This window comes from Triturus cristatus, chromosome 1_2 (genome assembly GCF_964204655.1).
Source record: "Triturus cristatus chromosome 1_2, aTriCri1.1, whole genome shotgun sequence".
NCBI classification, from domain to species: Eukaryota; Metazoa; Chordata; class Amphibia; order Caudata; family Salamandridae; genus Triturus; species Triturus cristatus.
This window is the reverse complement of record NC_140580.1, coordinates 836,926,057-836,946,034: the sequence shown is the minus strand read 5'-3', so window position 1 is coordinate 836,946,034 and position 19,978 is coordinate 836,926,057.

Genomic DNA, 19,978 nt, shown 5'->3' with positions numbered 1-19,978 from the left:
GAGGGCCATTTTTGTTTCTGGGCAATATCAGCCCCCTTTAACAAAAGCAGCTGCTGTGTTTTCCAAACGCACAACTATGCTCCCATACCGCCACCTCCCCCCCTCCCAGGCGGCCCCAGTCACTTGCCAGTGCCGGTTTGCGTTCCCAGACCGGCCCTGCGTCCTTGGCTTCTGTGCAGAGGGCACAGAGAAATGGTCACGTATTCCAGCTGCTATTGTGATTGTGTACAAATGTGTGTGAATGAGGTATGTAGCTGTCAAAATATTGACAAGGCACAAAAGAAAATACAGTGCTTACAGATGAGTGGACGCTTTATGTATTTAGGTAGTGGTGACATTAAGAATAAGTGAGGAAGTACATTCAGGAGAGTGAGAAAACAGGGTGCTGAAGAGGAAAGAGATGAGGTGTAAGATATGCAGATGAACGAGATGTCAAGAGAAAAGGGGCATTCATGTCTACTATTGAGTGAACATAACGGAAGCGATTGAGACACTCTGAAAACCACTACCCCTTCCATAGGCCTTAGTAATGTTTAATTCACAGTCTCAAAATTTCAGAATAAAAACGTTTTCAACATTAATTATTTCCAACAAAATTATTGTTGTTTCTCATTTATCTTAAGCAGCTAATGATCACTTACAAAGCCAATAGCCCTGGCTGGTTTTAGATATATGTTGGTTGTTATCTTATATCTGGATGCAATAACAGAAAGCTCAGAGAGGTACCATAATACCACTGGTTATGTGGCAACTATGGGAATCACAGAAATTTAGTTTATGTAGTTGAGCCACACCCTTAATTACCCCGAACACACTCCTTTTAGAGACCCCCTCACTATTTTCACCCCACGTAAAGCCCTGGGCACAGTCCACAAACGAGTCCAGTGAGAAATGTGATCAGTCTGATTACTCACAGTGTAGAGTGGACCCATCCAGCTCTTATCCTTTGGGTCTGTGTCAGTTTCTTCAGTGAACCTACCAGCCAACTATCTATTTTCACAATGCCACTCAACTCCTTTAGTGCACATCTCTACCTTGTATAAGCCAAGCAGCAGTCCATTTCCGCACTGTACTGGACCACCTGCGTATAACCAATTACCTGCTGTTGGTGTTGTGTGCAAGACTTAAAATTGGCGTCGATTGGAGCCTTGAAGTGTATTGTGGCATATGGAGTAGGGTGGGCCTGGAGAGTAGTGAAGCTACAGCTCCCATCAGCATGGGTGGTAACATTTAAACTGACCCATTTTCAATTTATTTATACTCGTGCCTCTGCTCAACATCCCCTCCTACCCCAGCATGATGATGCTTCAATGCATTGTGCTGCTGTTCTGATCTGTGCATATGAGCAGTTCATGGTCTGCCACCACCTTCAGTAACAGTTCTGATGCTGCACTACAATTACAATGAGAAGTTAAAAAGATCAGTCCACATATGTCCAAAAAGACTTGTCCATCTCAAAACCAAAACTGATCCACCACACCCTAAAAAAACTATGGCCCAGCTGGTAATGTCAGATAGGCTAGTCCAACCTTGTTAAGCTTACCTACCCTTTCTGCCTTACCAACGTAATCGGCCACATGGAGCCTTTCAGCCAAATCCACATACTTTACGTCAGAGATCTCCCTAAGATTTTTAGTTCGAGGAGGGAACTCCCATGGTCTTAAAATATTGCCAGGGCTCAGTTCCATGACAAACTGATCGGTGTAGTTTCATTGTTTTGGGTTCCTGGTGCTGGGCAACCTCTTTCCTTCATCATGGATCACTAGATAGTCTTTCAGGTAGGTCCACTCGGGTAGTACGGTGTACAATAAGGCGCTACATGAGGAAGCGGAGAAGGAATTTGAACGTCTAGTTGCAGGCACTATTCTCACTAGGTGGATGCAACGTGAGCTATTTGCTCTGGACTACAATCTAAACTTGGCATCACATTTCAGCGCACAAGAGATCTAGGAGAACAAGGCCTACAAGACATGATACGATTTCAGAATCCAGAAACATATGTTTTGCAGGGCCTGGTTAAGCAAATTTGTGGGTTCTTCCAGGTCCATTTACACTGCAGTGTGTCACTGTTGCTTATGTTTAAAACAAAAAGTACTGTGTTCCTCGCTGCACAAAGTCTATAAGTAGCGAACTGAGTATTACCTCTTTAAATATTGTAAATCAGCTCTGATTGACCCGCATTGGCAGAGCAGTGTCAGGTATTCATTAAAGAAGTGTAGAGTCCTGCCCAGCCCAGGTAAATGCAAATGATCACTCCACACATGGAGTTTGGTATAAACATGTCTTTATTCTTCAGCACGTAACTGTTAACTGAACATTCTGCATCATGAATTCGATCACACAAACCCACGCTCTTACGCCACTGTTCTACAGAGTCCGTCAAGAACCAAAAATGGTCCAGTCATCTCTAACTCACAAGACAGTATATTTCCCTCTTTGTTAAATAAAAAGTAACAATAATACATATATACATTACAACTCTTCAGTAAGTTGTTTTGGTGCTTGAATCAATCGCTCAGATCAGGTCATGTGAGGCTGAGGAGTTACCGGAGAAGTGTCCATGACTGGCATTGGTGACAGAGACATCAGTACAGTTATTGGGCTCACTGGATTCTCAGGTAGACAAGTCTCACTCCTGACATCTGGAGTTGGCGATGGTCGAGGCAGGTGCTTGAAATGTGAAGAATCTCGCTTAATGGACGGTCCAGGAACGTGAGCAGTCGCCATGTGTCCTTTCCTAGTTATAACCCTCAGTGGGTCAGCATCAAAACGAACATCAGACTTGCGTTTCTGTTTCTGTCTGATGATAACTTGGTCCCCTCTGTTGAACATAGTGATCCGAGCACAACGGCATCTGTCAGCATAGGACTTCTTTTTGTGTTTGTGAGATGAATCAGTGGTTCAAAGTTTATCAATGTCAATAGATCTCGCAGTGATCCATTGTAGCAATTTGGCACCTATGGCTCTTCAAAATATTATGGTGGCAGGGCTCTCACCTGTTGTAGAATGGGGAGCTGACCTGTATGGATGAAGCGTAGACTGAAGAACTAAGTTGAGTTCGCTTTTCCAGCTCAGTGCGCTGAACGGTGTTCCTGAGGGTACCCCTAAATCTCCCGGCCACACCTTTCGCCTATGGCCAGAGAAGTGTGCTTTTCTGATGTTTGACATTTAAATAAGTGAGAAAGTCCTAAATTCTCGACTATTGAAAGGCGGGCCATTGTCAGATTTCAAAATCAAAGGAATGCCCCATGTTGCAAAAATACTTTCTGGTCTCTCAATGACTCTGTCATGAGTAGACGATGACAGATCTTCCTCATGGAGAAAATGGGAATATCCATCAATAATTACTAGTAGATGATGTCCATTGTCAAGGGTTCCATAGAAATCAATTGCAATCTTCTCCCATGCATGCTTTGGGAGATCAGAAAAGTTTAATGGATGTGGGGGTGTCTTAGATGACAAACAGTAGCACAAATGACATGCCCTTAACTCTTTTTCAACTCTTTCATTAAGACGAGGGAACCACACTCGGTCCCGTAATGCTTGTTTCGTAGCAACAACTCCACAGTGTCCCTCGTGAGCCAGTTCAATAACTTGTTGTCTCAGACTCTCAATTATAACAATTCTTGACCCTCGTAAGTTGATGCCTTCTGGAGTAACTAAAAGTTCTTCTTGCACATTTTTGAAATGCTGGAATTCAAAGTCAGGATGAAGAGGTCAAGTATGGTTGAGCCACAATTGGTGTGTAATAATGTCTTTCAGTATAAGCAAATCCCTGTCAGTACTCGTGGCAGCAGTGATTTGTTCTACCAATATGGCAGTATGGGTACTGGACTTCACAATGAAGTTTTTTTATTTGTATTTGTTTATTAACAGGCTTACAACTTGCATATACAAAGCCCCAGAAAAGGGGTGCATTACTGCAATCCTCACATATATCGATGCTAGCCAGTTTTACATTTTCCATAAGAGTACAAAAAAGGAAACCAACTGCAACCCCCCCCCCCCACCCCATCCAGCACTTGAACATTCAGTTGTCGAATCCAATAAGACATGTGAGCACATATAAAGGACAACTCAAGGGAAATATAGTCCGAATCCAAGAAGTCCTGCCCAGATACATAAGGGTATAAATCATGTAAAGATATAGATACAAATCATGCAACGGGGTGGCTCAATAAATATACAGTTAGTGGAGCCCAGAAATCTTTGGGTCGTGAGGTTTCCGGCAACTCCTCCACGTATACCTCTATTTGTTCCCTGCAATATATTAACTCTCTGATCCATTTCTTCACAGTAGGCGTAGATTTAGCGCCCCAGCATTTCTCCACAGCACGCTTAGCCAGTAGGGTCGAGACCGCAACCAGCCGCCTGTTGCAGGGCTTGAGATACTTCACGCTACCTAGCAAGCACACCTCCGGCTCAGACTGCACGCATTCCAACACCACATCTGACAGCACACTCGCAACCTGAGCCCAAAATGCAGCTATCCCTGCGCACTGCCACGCCAGGTGTAGGAAATCCGTGTCAGCCTGCCCGCACCGCACACAATTAGCTGTATCCCGCAATCCAAATCTGTGCAATTGCGCTGGCGTATAATACAACTGGTGCAAACATTTTAAATGAATAATACGCAAATTATAGTTCGCCGTGAGGTGCCCAGTCAGTTCGCAGCAAAATTGCCAATGCTCGGGTGGTAGCTCAAAACCCAACGTAGTACTTCATTTGCAATAAGATGGGTGGACCCACAGTTCCCCTTCCCGCTGAGACCCGTTATATAGTCTGGTAATCAGGCCTTTACGTTCTGTCCCAGCCAGCACCGACTGCATTGCTCGTAATGTTTGTGGTTCATGAGGATAATTAGGGTACACAGCCCTGATCGCCTGCCGCACTCTCACGTTGGTAAACTCCAGCATCAACCCGGAATCACAACCCGCCTGCACGTTCCGGAGTGAGCGGAACTGGCCATGCTCATATAGGTCACCCATTCGTGTAACACCCACAGCTTCCAAAGCTCGCAGCGCGGGGCGGTCCTGAGCTGCCGAAATGCCCGGATGAGCGGCAATAGGGAGTTTCGGGGAATGCAGATAGTCTAGCTGAGCCCTCTTGGCCAGAGTCCACCAGGCCCAAGCAGTTCACTGCACTGGGTCAATTTCCACCCTAGGGCCTCCACTCCCCCCAGAGAGTGCTGCCGCAATCAGCGGCATAGGAAGTACTGCGTCGACCGCATCGCTGTGTGCGGCAAGAACCGCTGCGAAAAGAACCAATAATGGGCAAACTGCGCCTGCGCACATAGATAGTATAAGCACATATCAGGTGCCTCAAAGCCGCCCCGGTTGAACGGCTGTACTAGAACACTCCAGCTGCATTGGGGCTTCTTGCCGCCCCCAAATGAAGGACAGAAGGGCCGATTTCAGTGTCTTGAATAGAGTAGTATTCAGCCTAATAGGAATATTTATGAACAAATATAACAATTTAGGCAGTATAGACATTTTCACAACAACAATCCGATCAGCAAGCGTCAGCGGCAGTCTAGACCAGCGCTCAGCCCTGTCACTGATCTGTGTGACAACCCATCCATAGTTCATGGAGATTACCTGTTCGGGGTTCCTATGCAACCAGATCCCTAAGTATTTCACCGGGTCACGTGTTCAAGTCAGAGGAAAATCCAGTTCAACCTCACGCGTGCCAGCAGTAAGTGGGAACACCATAGACTTGGCCCAATTGATCCCTAACCCAGAATAACCCTCAAATTTCACATACTCGCGGAGTAATGCAGGGAGGTGAGTCTCTGGCTCGTGTACATAAAGTAACATGTCATCCGCGTATAATGGGACAACTAGAGGTCGCTGTCTGAGCCGTAACGCTGCTGACGCATGCAATTGCCGCAAGTTGCAAGCCAGGGGCTCCAGCACAAGCACAAATAGAATTGGCGACAGGGGGCAGCCTTGTCGAGTGCTTCTGCCAAATGGGAAGGCCGAAGACACCCAGCCATTGACTCACACTCTGGCAATGGGCTCCATATACAACACCCTGATCCATTGGAGGAAAAACTGAGCAAGGCCCATTCTAGTCAAGACGGTGAACATGTAATCCCACTGAAGGGAGTCAAATGCCTTCACAGCACCTAGCAGCACCGCCACTGCTTGAAAGTCTGGGTCAAAATAATGCAGAGTAGCAAAGACAGTGCGGAAGTTATAAGTGGTAGACCTAGCAGAGACGAACCCCGATTGGTCAGGGAGAACCAAGAGGGGAACCAGCGGCTGCAGCAGATTAGCAGTCATCTTTGCGAGGATTTTAGCATCAATATTAATAATGAACAGCGGCCGATAAGAATCGCAGAGATTTGCAGCCTTATCAGGTTTTAACAGCATCACCAGAAGGGCTTCCTTTAGGGTGGGTGGGAGATGTCCAACTTCATAGGCCTCTGCATAGACATCTAAAAGCCTAGGGGCCAAATCATCTATGTAAGCTTTATAAAATTAACTGGGAAGACCGTCTAGCCCCGCGGCCTTGCATGTAGGGAGGGACATAATAGCTAATTTGACATCCTCTACGTCAAATGGCTGTGTTAGATATTCTCTATGGTCTAGAGATAGCCAGCCGAGGGCAACATCATCGATGTATGAGTGTATGTCCTCCTCGGGAAGCCGGGACCTGCATTCATACAGTTTGGAATAAACTTCAAGGATAGCCTCGCTAATCTCGGGTGTAGTGTAGTGGGCCGCCCCCTCCGCATCCAACATCTCAGTAATATATTCTTGACTGCGAGGTGCTGCCAGCTTCTGCGCTAGCGAGCGACTAGGCCTTCTCCCCTCCCTATAATACCGTGCTGTGCAACACCTGGACCTTTGAGCCATTTCTTGATCCGCGGTATCATCGTGTTCCGCCACTAGCTTTCGTATCGCGGATAGTGTCACTGGGGATGGATCTGTCTCGTATGCCCGCTCAAGGGTAGATATTTCCGCTGCCAGTTTTTGAATTCTGTGCCTGAGATCCTGCAGCATCCCAGCCTGAGCCCTCATACACACCCCCCGGATAGTCACCTTGACCGCCTCCCACAAGATACCAGCGCTATCTACTGAGCCTTCATTCTCACGGAAATAGGTACGGATGGCCGCCCCAACAGCATGTTTAAAAACAGAATCTGTCAATGAAGAGGGTTGCAGTCTCCATGCAAATGGGGGTCTCTCACACATAGGCAGCTGGAGCTCCAAAAGTACTGGGAAATGATCCAACAGAGTGCGAGCCATATGGTCAATCCCAACTACCCAAGTACAAGCCACCTCAGTGGCAAGCCACATATCCAAGCGTGTACACATCCCATGCACAAAGGAGACAAATGTACTTTCACGCACTCCAGGGTGTCGCAGGCGCCATACATCATGCATCCCACCAGTTTCCAACAGCCCTAACAGGGCCTCAGCAGCGTTTTTAGGCTGTGCAAGTCCCTGACCCATTCGATCCAATGCCGGTTCCAGGCACAAATCGAAATTGCCGCCCCAGAGAATCTCCACAGACGGAAACCCCGAAATGCGGCGCCATACATCTACTAAAAAGGCTGGGTCATCAATATTTGGGCCGTATACATTAACCAGGAGAACACTCACCCCACCCAACTGGCCATACACCAGAGCCACTCACCCATGTTCATCCTTGTCGGTCCTTAGAACGGTAAAGGAAACCCCTCATTTAACCAGAATAATCACCCCGTGTGAGTAGGTGGAGTAGGAGGACGCCACATGCACCCCAGCCCACTGTGTACCCACAGACTTCTCAGAGTGTTTGGTAAGGTGGGTCTCTTGCAAAAAAGCTATTTGCACGTTCATTCTATTAAGATAGGCGAATACACATCTAATCTTTTTGGGAGTGTTAAGGCCACGGACATTCCATGTCAGGAATTTCACATTTCCACTTGTTAGCTCTTACTAGTATGACAGATATCCTAGCTAAATAAATCAAAAACATGTGCCCACATATATGGATAAAAAGATAGATGCATCAACATCGTAGAATACCAGTGCCAGTCAACCCCGTCACAACCCCTCACTCCGACCCCCCGCCCACTTCAGCGTCCCCATCTCGCCAAAGCCATCCCAACTCGGACCTACCCAACTCAACCAACCATAAGAAACAAACAAATACAAATGAGGAACACCCATATAGACAGGGCGTCAGAGCGCGTCTAGCCTCCTAACTAGTAGGAGGTGGCTGAGCAAAGACCTGGTGGCTGTGCATATCACACTATGATACTGTGACCACCGGCCCAATGAGACACAAAACAACATAATGAGACAATACAAGCAAAATGAGAAGACCTGAAAAGTCACAGTGGACCGGTAAAAACATCATTGCGACAATATATGAGAACTGTCTATAGAACATTGGTACTGGAATTGGGCAGGCAGACCCTCACTGTTCCTCATTGTCCGATGGCACCAGATACTCTTGGCGCACCCGCTTGAGATGTTTGGCGTGTTCCAGGACAGCGTTAGGGTTAGTGAAGATTTTTGAGGCCCCATCTGAACCGATCCGCAGGCAGGCTGGGTATAGCATAGCAAAAGGAACCCCTTCGGACTGCAGAAACTTTTTAACAGCACCAAACTCTCTCCTTGCTGCCTGCACAACAACTGTAAAATCGGGAAAGAACGAAAGAGAGTTACCCTGATGCTCAATGTTCCCCTTGTTGCGGGCCATTCGTAGAATAACATCATGGTCCCTATAGTTCAGCAGACGCGCTATAATTGGGCGAGGTGGAGCGCCAGGAACAGGCCTCGCAGCAAGGGAGCGGTGCGCCCTCTCAACAATAAACATGGGGGAGAGCTGTTCAATGTCTTTGATCAGTTTTTCACGAACAGTTCCATCTTACCAACATTCGTGGATTCAGGAAGGCCCGTGATCCTATTGTTATTTTGCCGGGATAGGGCCTCCAAATCCTCGTTCTTAGCCTGGATAAGGGACAGAACCTTCTCCATATTTAGCGTTTTCCTGGTCACCTCACTCAGGCCATCCTCCGTCGCGACACATGTTGTTCCACTTCCCCCATACGAGTATTTTGCTTCTCAAGCTGTGCTGACATGTGATCTAGGCGGTGGTTAACAGCTGCCATCGTCCCCTCCCTCTATGGACTGCAGGCTGCGCTGCATAGCCAGCAGCGTTGTCTCGAGGATGGGGGGGCCCGCAGCCAGAGCATCAGCCTCGGAGTCCGATGCAGCCCTCTGAGAGGATTTGGAGGATTTGCGCGCCTCAAAAGTGAGACGCGGTTGAGTCTTATCAGTCCTCCCCATATTCATTGCAGTAGAGGCAACGTCCACAGGCCCGGTATGCACAAAAAGGGCGAACTACACTGTGAGAGGGCTCAAGGAAATCCAGACTTCCGGCCAGGGAGCACTTGGAACCACAATAAATGAATTGGAGGCACTACAACAATGAAAGTGCGCCAAAACTAGTCTAGGCCGTAGTGGAGCCTGATGTGGAAGGGGCACACAGGCGATGAGCAGTCCGCCACTAAGAGGATCGTTGACGCCGAGGCCTTCACATCAGTTGTTGGAGGTCATGTAGAGAGAACTACGCAACAGAGGTATGTCCCCAGCAAAGTCAATAGGTGGGGGTGACCTGCGATCACAGCAGACTCACCACAGCGGCCAATACCCCCCCAATGGGACCAATCAGGCCGGCAGCTGCTCCGCAGCAAACACCACAGCAGCAGACACAGCACGGCCTCCGGCGCGCCCCTCTAACACCACTCGCTGCCACGTTGTCTCCCAAGCGGTTCGAGAAGTCACTGCACAGTCCAGCCGGCTTGCAGCACGCTGTTCACCCTCGCGCACCGACGCGCTGCACAGCTCGCAGGCCACGGCCCGAGCCCCCACCTGCGCTGCCACCACAGACACCGCCAGAGGTCAGGCCGCCCCCCACTCACCGCAGCAGGCGCCGAGCACTCCAAATACCTCACAGCTTCTCCGCCAAGTCCGGTCAGGCAAATCCGGATACTCGGGCCAGGGCTCCTCAGGGGCACCATGCCGCTGTCTCCTCCAGCAGCAGGCGCCTGGCTCATGACACGAGGGGGCAGCCTGTGTGGGAGGTCGACAGCCGGTCCCGGGCGTGCAGCGAGGCCTGGGCCAACTCCACAGCTAGGAGAATGTTCACCACAGGCGCAGGGAGCCACACCCCCCAAAATGAAGTTAACATAGATCTTTTCCTGGATGATACACAATTGTACAATCGTGCTTCTGCAATCGCAGCCCCTATCTCTACCCCTACCTCTTAATATGATGTGACTTCTTGGCTTTAGGATTGCCAAAAATGGTGAGCAATGCTTGGTGGTCCTTGACAACTGTAAAATGTTTTCCATACAAAAACATATGGAAATGCTCACAAGCACACACTACAGTGAAGCATTCTTTTTCAGGTTGTGATTAGGCACGTTCTGTAGATGACAGACTTCGGCTAGCATGTGTCTTGGGACATTGGGATGTCCAATATGCTGGGCAAGGATGGCACCCAACCCCTCTGGGCCTGCATAAACAACCTCTTTCTGCAATTTTGAATCAAAGTATGCCATTTCAGGTGAGTTCTCAATTGCATGCTTGATTTTCTTGAAGCTTTGTTGGAATTCACTTGACCATCAAGATGGGACATTTTGTTAAGTCTGTTTTAAATGGGGCACTTACAATAGCAAAATCACATATATAACTTGAACAGTAACTGGCCATACCAGGGAAGGATTGCAGCATAGTTACATCTTGTGGGGAAGGAGTGGCTGGCAAGGCCTGTACTTTATGGATCTGGAGCCATTCCCTCTTCAGAAAAGATGTGACCAAAGAACTTGAGTTTATTTTTATGAAACTCACATTTTTATGCATTTAAACTGTGACTTGCATCAGCAAGTATACAACGCACTTGTGTGAGAGCTTTAGCATGTACCTTATTGTGGCCCCAAAAACTAGTATGTCATCACTGTAATTAAAAGCATTTGTGACTGGCTGTATTATGCAACAAATGACATCCTGGAAAAGCTCTGCAGCTGATGGTACTCCAAAACTTAGCCTTATATATCGAAACAAACCAACATGAGTCGAAAAAGGTAGCAATGTACTTGCAGTTCTCTTCCAGTTTGAGCTGGTGATATCCCTTGTTCAAATCAAGCAGGTGAAAGACTTCAGCACCATTCAGCTGCGTAATCATCTCAGCAGTGTGGAGACCTGGATGTTGTTCTCGTTCAATAGCCTTGTTCACTTGGTGCATATCAACACAGGTGTGCACAGCTCCTCCACTATCCTTTTTACGCACTACCACTATGGGTAATACCCATAGTGTCGGACCAGTGGATCGCTCAATGATGTTGTGCTTTAAGTGTCTCAAATTCCTTATCAACAGCCTCTTGTAAATGAAATGCAATTTGACGATGTCTTTGAGCAACAGGACGGATGTCCTCTTTTATCTGAAGTTGTACTTTGTCTAAATTCTTCCTGGTCTATGAAACAAGGGTGGAAACTGATTCACTGTCTCATGATAGGCATTGACATCGTAGTTCACAGAAATCAGCCCCATGTAAGCAGCAGTACTGAAACTGAGTAAACATGTGCTTGATGAATTGCTTGGCAAGACAGAATTAGCGCGTGTATTTTCGTCTTTTTATGCTTCACAATGGCTATGAATGAATCTTGACTTTGCAGTGGCTTCAAAGCTGCCCACGTATCCACTTTGGTTAAACTAGGCACTGGAGACAGTACATTGTATTTTTCCACTGGCATAATGTTTATCAATGCGCCACTGTCTATGATAAAAGGTACGCAGCACCCATTCACTTTCAGTGTGATCTTGGGACAGTGTCCAAATGAATTTCGCACTTTCACTTGTCGATCTAGCTTTGACCAGCATTCTTCTTTGCAAGAATCTAATTCTACACATGCACGTCATCCAGCAGTCAACATTGACATCGCACACCCATCTTCCTCACTGCATCTTGACAATGACGGTCACAAACCTTTAGAAGAAGAATTTGACGACAATCGACATCGTTCAGTTTCTACTTGCCTTAACTGATATTGCTGCTTGTCCTTGAGGGAATGAATAGAATGTTGCGTCTGGAACTTTCTAGCATCCATTTTGTTTTCTCAATATGACGCACTTCATCTTGCCTTCATTTTGTTTTCTTGACGTGATGCACTTGATCTTTCCCTCACTATGCAGACTATCATGACATGGTTCTATTTCCCGCATTCTTGGCATACCTGTCCAATGGCGGAACATCTACTCTCATGTGGAAAGGGAAATCCACATCAAAAACACAACTTCTTTTTCTTTGGAGACATTACTTTATGTCCTTCTGCCTTGTGTTTTGACTTACTTTACACACTCAGCGCTGATTCATTTTGGGCCATCCTGGCCTACATGTTAATTACTTGTCTGTCAGCTCATTTTTCTGCTCTGGCAGCAATGACCACTCGCTGCAAGCTGAGTGTCTCTTTCAGCATTTGTGGTCTAAAGGAATCAGAGAGGCAACCATGTATTACTCTGAGACGCATGGACTCTTCATCTTTGATCTCATTGAACTTGAAATGCTTTATGAGCGAATCAAGTCTTTCTACAAACTCATCCATTGTTTCATTAGCTCACTGGCTTTTGTGACTGAAGATGTACCATTCATAGTCGACATTCAGCATTGGATTGAACTTGGTGCTTAACGCCTCTTTGATTTGATGGTATGTCACTTCCTCACCTTGTGGTATTGTCTTTATCACTTCTTTCACTTATAGTATATATTTAGTTATCTTTTTGTCATTTGCATCTTCCAGCGCATCATTCAAATCATCAAAAGCTTCAATCCAGGCAGTCAATCTGTCACTTGTATTTTGCTAGTTGGCAGTATTGAAGGGAGATGATGGTTTCAAGAAAGCAGCAGTATCATAATTTGCGCTCTTTTCAGCAGCCATTGAAAAATTTCACAATTCTGACTGCCCGTTCAAGACCTTTCAGTTGGTCCAATGGGATTCACCAGCCTCGTAAGCACTACCCCCGTGCCTCTGCTTAGGCTGCGGTGCCTGGTGCTGAGGTCGGATGACTCTCTTTGCTGAGGTTCTGGTAAGCATAATCATATTCTTTATATCTGGTGATCGCCACCTCTAATGTTTTCTCTGCGTTTACCTGCTTCTGCTCACAGCGTTCTCTTGCACTTGGCTGTTGCCGCTCCTTGTGCTTTCCGTACCTGGTTGTCACTGCCTTTAGCATTTCTTGGTGTCAGATATGTTTTGCTCCCTCCCTGGCATCATCTCCGGAATTTCAGGATGCTTCTGAGAACATTCCATCTGGCTCATCCCCGGGGTCGACTGCTGTTCACACATACGTAACAATTTCCTGCCAAGACGAATAGTGTCAACCAAAGACTGTGACCTCTCCCCCTCCCCACCAAACACCTATTTTCTGTATAAGATTGTTTATTGCTTTATGTTCTGCACTAATTTCAGTCTCTGTATTGTGTATCTATTATTGATTATTGTATGATTGTCGCTTTTTTCTCTCTCAATAAAAAATATTTTGTTTTAAAAAAGAAATGTTTTTGCTGTCAGCACTTCCTTGCACTCAGCTAGCACGGCCTCTAGTGCTTTTCTGTACCTGGTTTTTGCTGCTTTCATTGTTGTCGTACTGTTTGAATTACGGTTGTGTGTCACGTTCTGGCCCAGTACCTCTTTTTTTTACTTTATCAGCAATTTTGCAGCTGAGGACAAAGAAACTTTCTGTAAGGCCTTCACTTTCTTCGCAGGCCTGGCACTGGCAGGAGTGGCGCTTTGACTCCACACACACCAACTGTCGATTTTCACTTCGACTGATGCACACGTGGCACGCACAAGCAGTTTGCTGGACCTCAGCAAACTCACTGGGAGACCACTGTTGGTTCTTTGGGTCACAGAGTTCACGTAATCCCCTATCTCGTCACCAGCTGTAGCATCCTCCCCAGTCCTGGTACATGCAAATGATCAGGCCACACACAGGGCTTGGTATTACGTATTTTCATTCTCAGCGTGTAACCGTTAACTGAACATTCTACATCATAAATTCCATCACCCATACCCATGCACTAATGTTGCTGTTCTACAGAGTGATCATGAACTAAAAGGGTCCCATCATCTCTAACTCGCAAGACACCACAGGACGATCCATGTCAGTGTTGAGGTTCTTTAGTAGAGCAGTGTCAGGCACAAATTCATGGAGTGGCATGGGTACTTCATGCCAGAGTTGAGGTGCACTGGCAGTGCTGTGTGTGAGTCTCTGATGTTGAACTGCAAATGCACTAACTCTGAGGAACTAGAGACACTGGCAATGCAGTCTAAAGGCATTGGCAAGGGATGCTCTAAATTGTGATGTGGATGCACTGAGTAATTGTAGGTCTAAGTAATACAATTGCTGCATTGTTCCAGGTCAGGTTTTGCTGCATTATATGATCAAAGTGCAAAAGTGTAATGTTCAGAATTGATGCAGGTGAGACTTCAGATGCATCAGCACAATAGTCTTCAGATCCAAGTTCGGCTATAACAATTATGCTATAGGCTAGTATTGGGGTGCAGTGACTTTGTGGGTCCACTTCTTAGTTATTTGTCACTGAGGCAGAGTGGGCCATCGCTGATGATGCATTCAGGCCATTGTAGGAAGCTGCTTTACGATTACCAGGCCATGCACATGACAACAACAGGCCAACAGATTGCAACACATGGCCTAAAATTGCCTTTTTGCTATGGAAATTGGGGCCATGTGACCTGTGCAGTAGATGGCAACAGTGTGGGAGAGGGAAATAGCAGGGATAAGGCAAAGGTAAACGGAGGAGAATGAGAGGGACAGGGAAGAGGCACATTGTTCAACGTAAGATATGCACAAAATAGACGGTGTGAAATAGGTGCCGAGCCCTCATCAGCAGGCCACTGCGGCTTGCACCACCCATTGCTCCCACTAATGCAGCCAGTGCTAGTAACACACAACTATTAACCATCACACACATACTGGTGTGACAATTCAGACTATTCCAGGCCTCCAAAGCTATAAGAATTGCTTGGGCAGCATGTATTAGTAGTTTTTAATGTATATTGAACAAATAACCAACTGTTGTTGTTCTCCTCTCCAAATTACACAAACAGGTCCACTGTGTGGCAGGCTGTCATGAATGCTGGTGTTGACAATTAAGTGCTGGTCATGAGCACCAGAAACCACTGGCTCAGATTAAGCTGAGTAGCTCTAGTGAAATGTGACAATTTAGAGGTGAGGGTGAGAGAGGGCGACAGAGATTTGTGTTTGGTCCCACAATATTCTGTTCCACTCCACATAGTGTCACACAATTCTACTGCACTACATGCCACACAATTCCATTCCACGCCACACAGTGCCATACAATTCCTCTCCACTCCATGCCACACAATTCCACTCCATATAATTGCACTCCACTCCATGCCACAGACTTCAACTCCAGTCCACTCAATGCCACACAATTAGAATCCACTCCACACAATTCCACTCCACTCTATCTAATACCACTCCATGCCAAGCAATTCCTTTTTATTTATTGACTTTTCGCCAAACAAACAGAAATCAAGAAAGAGCAGGTTGGGGCAGGCAGGACCATTTAAACATAAACAGCATGTCAAAGATACATAATGGTAACTGGGCCATTCCCTGTACTATACTATTCGAAATTGGTGCTCATCATGGAGAGTCCCACAGTGTTAAAGTCCCTCCGCCTAACATCATCTGCACCCCTGGAGTCAGCGCCAATAGCGGGACCAGGGAATTGTAAAACAGCATGTGATTAGCATTTGGGGCACATAAACTACCTAGCACCAGCTCACTCCATGAATCTGCCCCCTGAGGAGGACATACCTTCCCTCCTTGTCGACGTGATTGGACAGTACTTCAAAAGGCATCCGCGGCCTGATCCACACCACCACACCCCTAGCAAAGGACAAAGAGGTTGCAGCATATAACCGGCATCTCCATCTCCGCCTCAGTACATCAGACTCCATGCTTCTCTAATGCGTCTCCTGCAGGAGAGCCATATCAACCACTCTACGCCATAAGTAAGACAGAATTGTGTGCCTCTTCGCGGCTGAGCCCTTGGACCTCACATTCCAGCTAACGAAAAGGGAGGGTTCATTTTGCATCATGAGATTTCATTAGACCCTTCCCTGGATCCCTCCATTCCCCATTCCAGTGCCTCATTCCCGCCAGTAAGCATAATGAGAGACCAATGTTATGAGCATAGTCCCCTGCCACCTGTGTCAAACAGTCCCAGCACCCTCTCCCCAGGACGACGTGGCAATGGTCACCCGTCCAAAATCCAACCATCAGAACTGAAACAAATAGCAATTGTGCAAATATGTACTGTGAATTCCCCCTCACGGAAGGAGTTAGGCAGGGGTGGCATCACTACTTTGCCATCGGCCCTCCCGCCCCCACCTGCTCCCCAGCATTTTTAGTCCCAGATACTTGCAGAGTCTCCGACAAGGTACAGCGAGAGGTACTCCACAGGAGCTCTTTAAAGCTCACCTGTAGTGCGGCAACAGTGTCTGCAGCTGTAGATCAGGGGCGCCCCTCCATTACAGGCAACGTAGACACCCCTTCCAGGCCCACGCCTGGACGTCGCGTCCTAAAGGTCATCGTGGAGCGCGGAGTGATCACCGGCAGGGTGAAGCCAGTCTCTTGCTCCCCCTCTGAGTCCTTGCTAGGGGAGCTCGACATAGAGGAGCCCTTATCAGAGTCAGAGTGTCTCCAGGCTGCAAAGGCTGCAAAGGCATTAGCAGTCTCAATAGCCTCCAGGCGGCCCTGCTTTGCCTGCGCCTTCGAGGATACAAGTGCCCGCCGCCAGCTGTGGCCTCTGCTTCTTTTCCTCTGGGGCCTAGGGGTGAGTGCAGGGGGGTCCATTTGTGCCTGTTCAGTGGATCTCCGAACATTCCCACACAGCCGGTGGGGTATCAAAAAAGAGCATGTTGTCATCCACTAGTAACTTAAGACGGTGTGGAAAAGCAGCATGTAGCAAATATTCGCCTTGCTAAGTGCCCGTTTTCCTTCCGTGAAGGAAGCCCAGCACCGCTGCACCTCCATAGTGTCGTCTGGGTAGACGGCCACGGGCAGATTACCCACCTGAAACCTGCCTGCTTCACGAGAGTGTTGCAAAATGTGGTGTCTGTCTTGATAATGCAGCAGTCGCCCCACAAGCGGATCCGATGGTGGGGCCTGCTCGGCACAAAGTGTGTCTTATCTGGGGTCAAGAATGGTGACAGGCCCTGTGGAGCCACTGTCAACACAAACCAGGTCTCCAGAAAATAAATCATATCCCTTCACCTTTTATGGGAGCCTGACTATCCTCACATTGTTCCGCCTGCTGCAGCCCTCGGCATCCTCCGCTCGTCTTTTAAAACTGTCTGCCCTCCTCATAAGATCCCTCAATTGCTCCTCCAGAGCATCCAAGGGGAGAGGAACCGCTGTCACCACCATCTCGGTTTTCGACAATCTGGCTCTCAATTTACGATGGTCGTCTCGCAAAATCTCCTGATCCACCACAAATGTCTCAATCTTGTGTTCCAGGTAATCTCTAAATGTATTGATGTCTTCAAGGATTTTAGCCAATGTGGTATCTCGTGGAATCCACATGGCCGGGGATCTCCGCCACCCCATTCGGCGGGCCCTCCTGCGGCGGTGCGGGTCCTTGGCCAGGTCTAGCACCCGTAGTGGACTTGCACAGTGGTCGAGTGAGCCCCCATCTCAGAACTGACTGCGCCCAGTGTGGCGTCCTACTACTAGGACTACTAGGATGAAATGGGACTCTCCACTCATAGTAAGCACCGTCTCAGAGGCAGTAGGAGGGGGGCGTCTGACCTCCACCCTCATCAGTCCCAGATCCCACTAGCAGGAAATTTTGGATGCACAGGCTTGTCACAGTGCCCCCGAGTACATTTGAAATGTGCAATTAAATGGCAATAAGCACAAATTACTTTCGTTTTTCACTATACTAATTCTCCACTAATACTTTATGGGTTCAGGAGTAGCGTGCTACTCACCAAAAAAGCGATCAACACCTCATTAGGGGTAGCAATCCAAATAACCGACAAATTACTTTCGTTTTGCACTATACTAATTCACCACTAATCCTTTATGGGTTCCGTAGTAGCGTGCTACTCGCCGAAAAAGCGATTAAAACCTTATCAGGGGTAGCAAGCGCTATATAAATGCAAACCTTTTTCCCTCTTCTATCCCTCCACTATCCTTCTCACTCCAAATAACTAACTAACATATCCACCACTCAAATTGCATTTGTTTTTCACTATATTAATTCACCACTAATCATTTATGGGTTCCGGAGTAGCGTGCTTTTTGCCGAAAAAGCGCTGCAACGCCTCATCAGGGGTAGTAAGCACTATATAAATGCAATTACAATACAATACAGTGAGTGATGGCTCAAGTTCACCAGCACCAGCAACCCTTGTACAGCAGGCTGTCAACAGGGTCCCCTAGCCGCGATCTACCCTCCGCACTGGACTCCAACTTGGGTCCCCATGTTTAAAAGAGGGGCCCCACCGCAGATGTCGCTCCCCTCCAAGGGCTGCACAGGGTTCATGGGATGGGCAGACCACAGTCTTTCTTTTTTAGGCCTCCAGTTGGTAGCACTGCAGTCCAGGGTACCAGTGCCCCTTCTGCATGTCATTGACCATCTATCTAAGGGGCCCGAAGAGGATGTATGACGTTACAACGCACACTTTTACAACGCATGCACTTACAACGCATTTTTTACAACGCATAATCCATTACAACGCATGACATTACAACGCATGACACTACAACGCATTTTTAAAAACTACCTTTACAACGCATTTCCATTACAACGCATACTACCTTTACAACGCATACCATTACAACGCATAATATTAAATTGCATTTAAGGTAAGTATTAGATAGTATAGGGGTAAAAGTTACTTTTCTAACTCCAGGGGGTGCAACAGTAGGGTAAGTGTTGGATAGTATAGGGGTAAAAATTACTATTCTAACTCCAGGGGGTGCAACAGTAGGGTAAGTGTTGGATAGTATAGGGGTAAAAATTACTATTCTAACTCCAGGGGGTGCAACAGTGGGGTAAGTGTTGGATAGTATAGGGGTAAAAATTACTATTCTAACTCCAGGGGGTGCATCAGTAGGGTAAGTGTTGGATAGTATAGGGGTAAAAATTACTATTCTAACTCCAGGGGGTGCAACAGTAGGGTAAGTGTTGGATAGTATAGGGGTAAAAATTACTATTCTAACTCCAGGGGGTGCAACAGTAGGGTAAGTGTTGGATAGTATAGGGGTAAAAATTTACTATTCTAACTCCAGGGGGTGCAACAGTAGGGTAAGTGTTGGATAGTATAGGGGTAAAAATTACTATTCTAACTCCAGGGGGTGCAACAGTAGGGTAAGTGTTGGATAGTATAGGGGTAAAAATTACTATTCTAACTCCAGAGGGTGCAACAGTAGGGTAAGTGTTGGATAGTATAGGGGTAAAAATTACTATTCTAACTCCAGGGGGTGCAACAGTAGGGTAAGTGTTGGAAAGTATAGGGGTAAAAATTACTATTCTAACTCCAGGAGGTGCAACAGTAGGGTAAGTGTTGGATAGTATAGGGGTAAAAATTACTATTCTAACTCCAGGGGGTGCAACAGTAGGGTAAGTGTTGGATAGTATAGGGGTAAAAATTACTATTCTAACTCCAGAGGGTGCAACAGTAGGGTAAGTGTTGGATAGTATAGGGGTAAAAATTACTATTCTAACTCCAGGGGGTGCAACAGTAGGGTAAGTGTTGGAAAGTATAGGGGTAAAAATTACTATTCTAACTCCAGGAGGTGCAACAGTAGGGTAAGTGTTGGATAGTATAGGGGTAAAAATTACTATTCTAACTCCAGGGGGTGCAACAGTAGGGTAAGTGTTGGATAGTGTAGTGTAATATTATGCGTTGTAATGGTA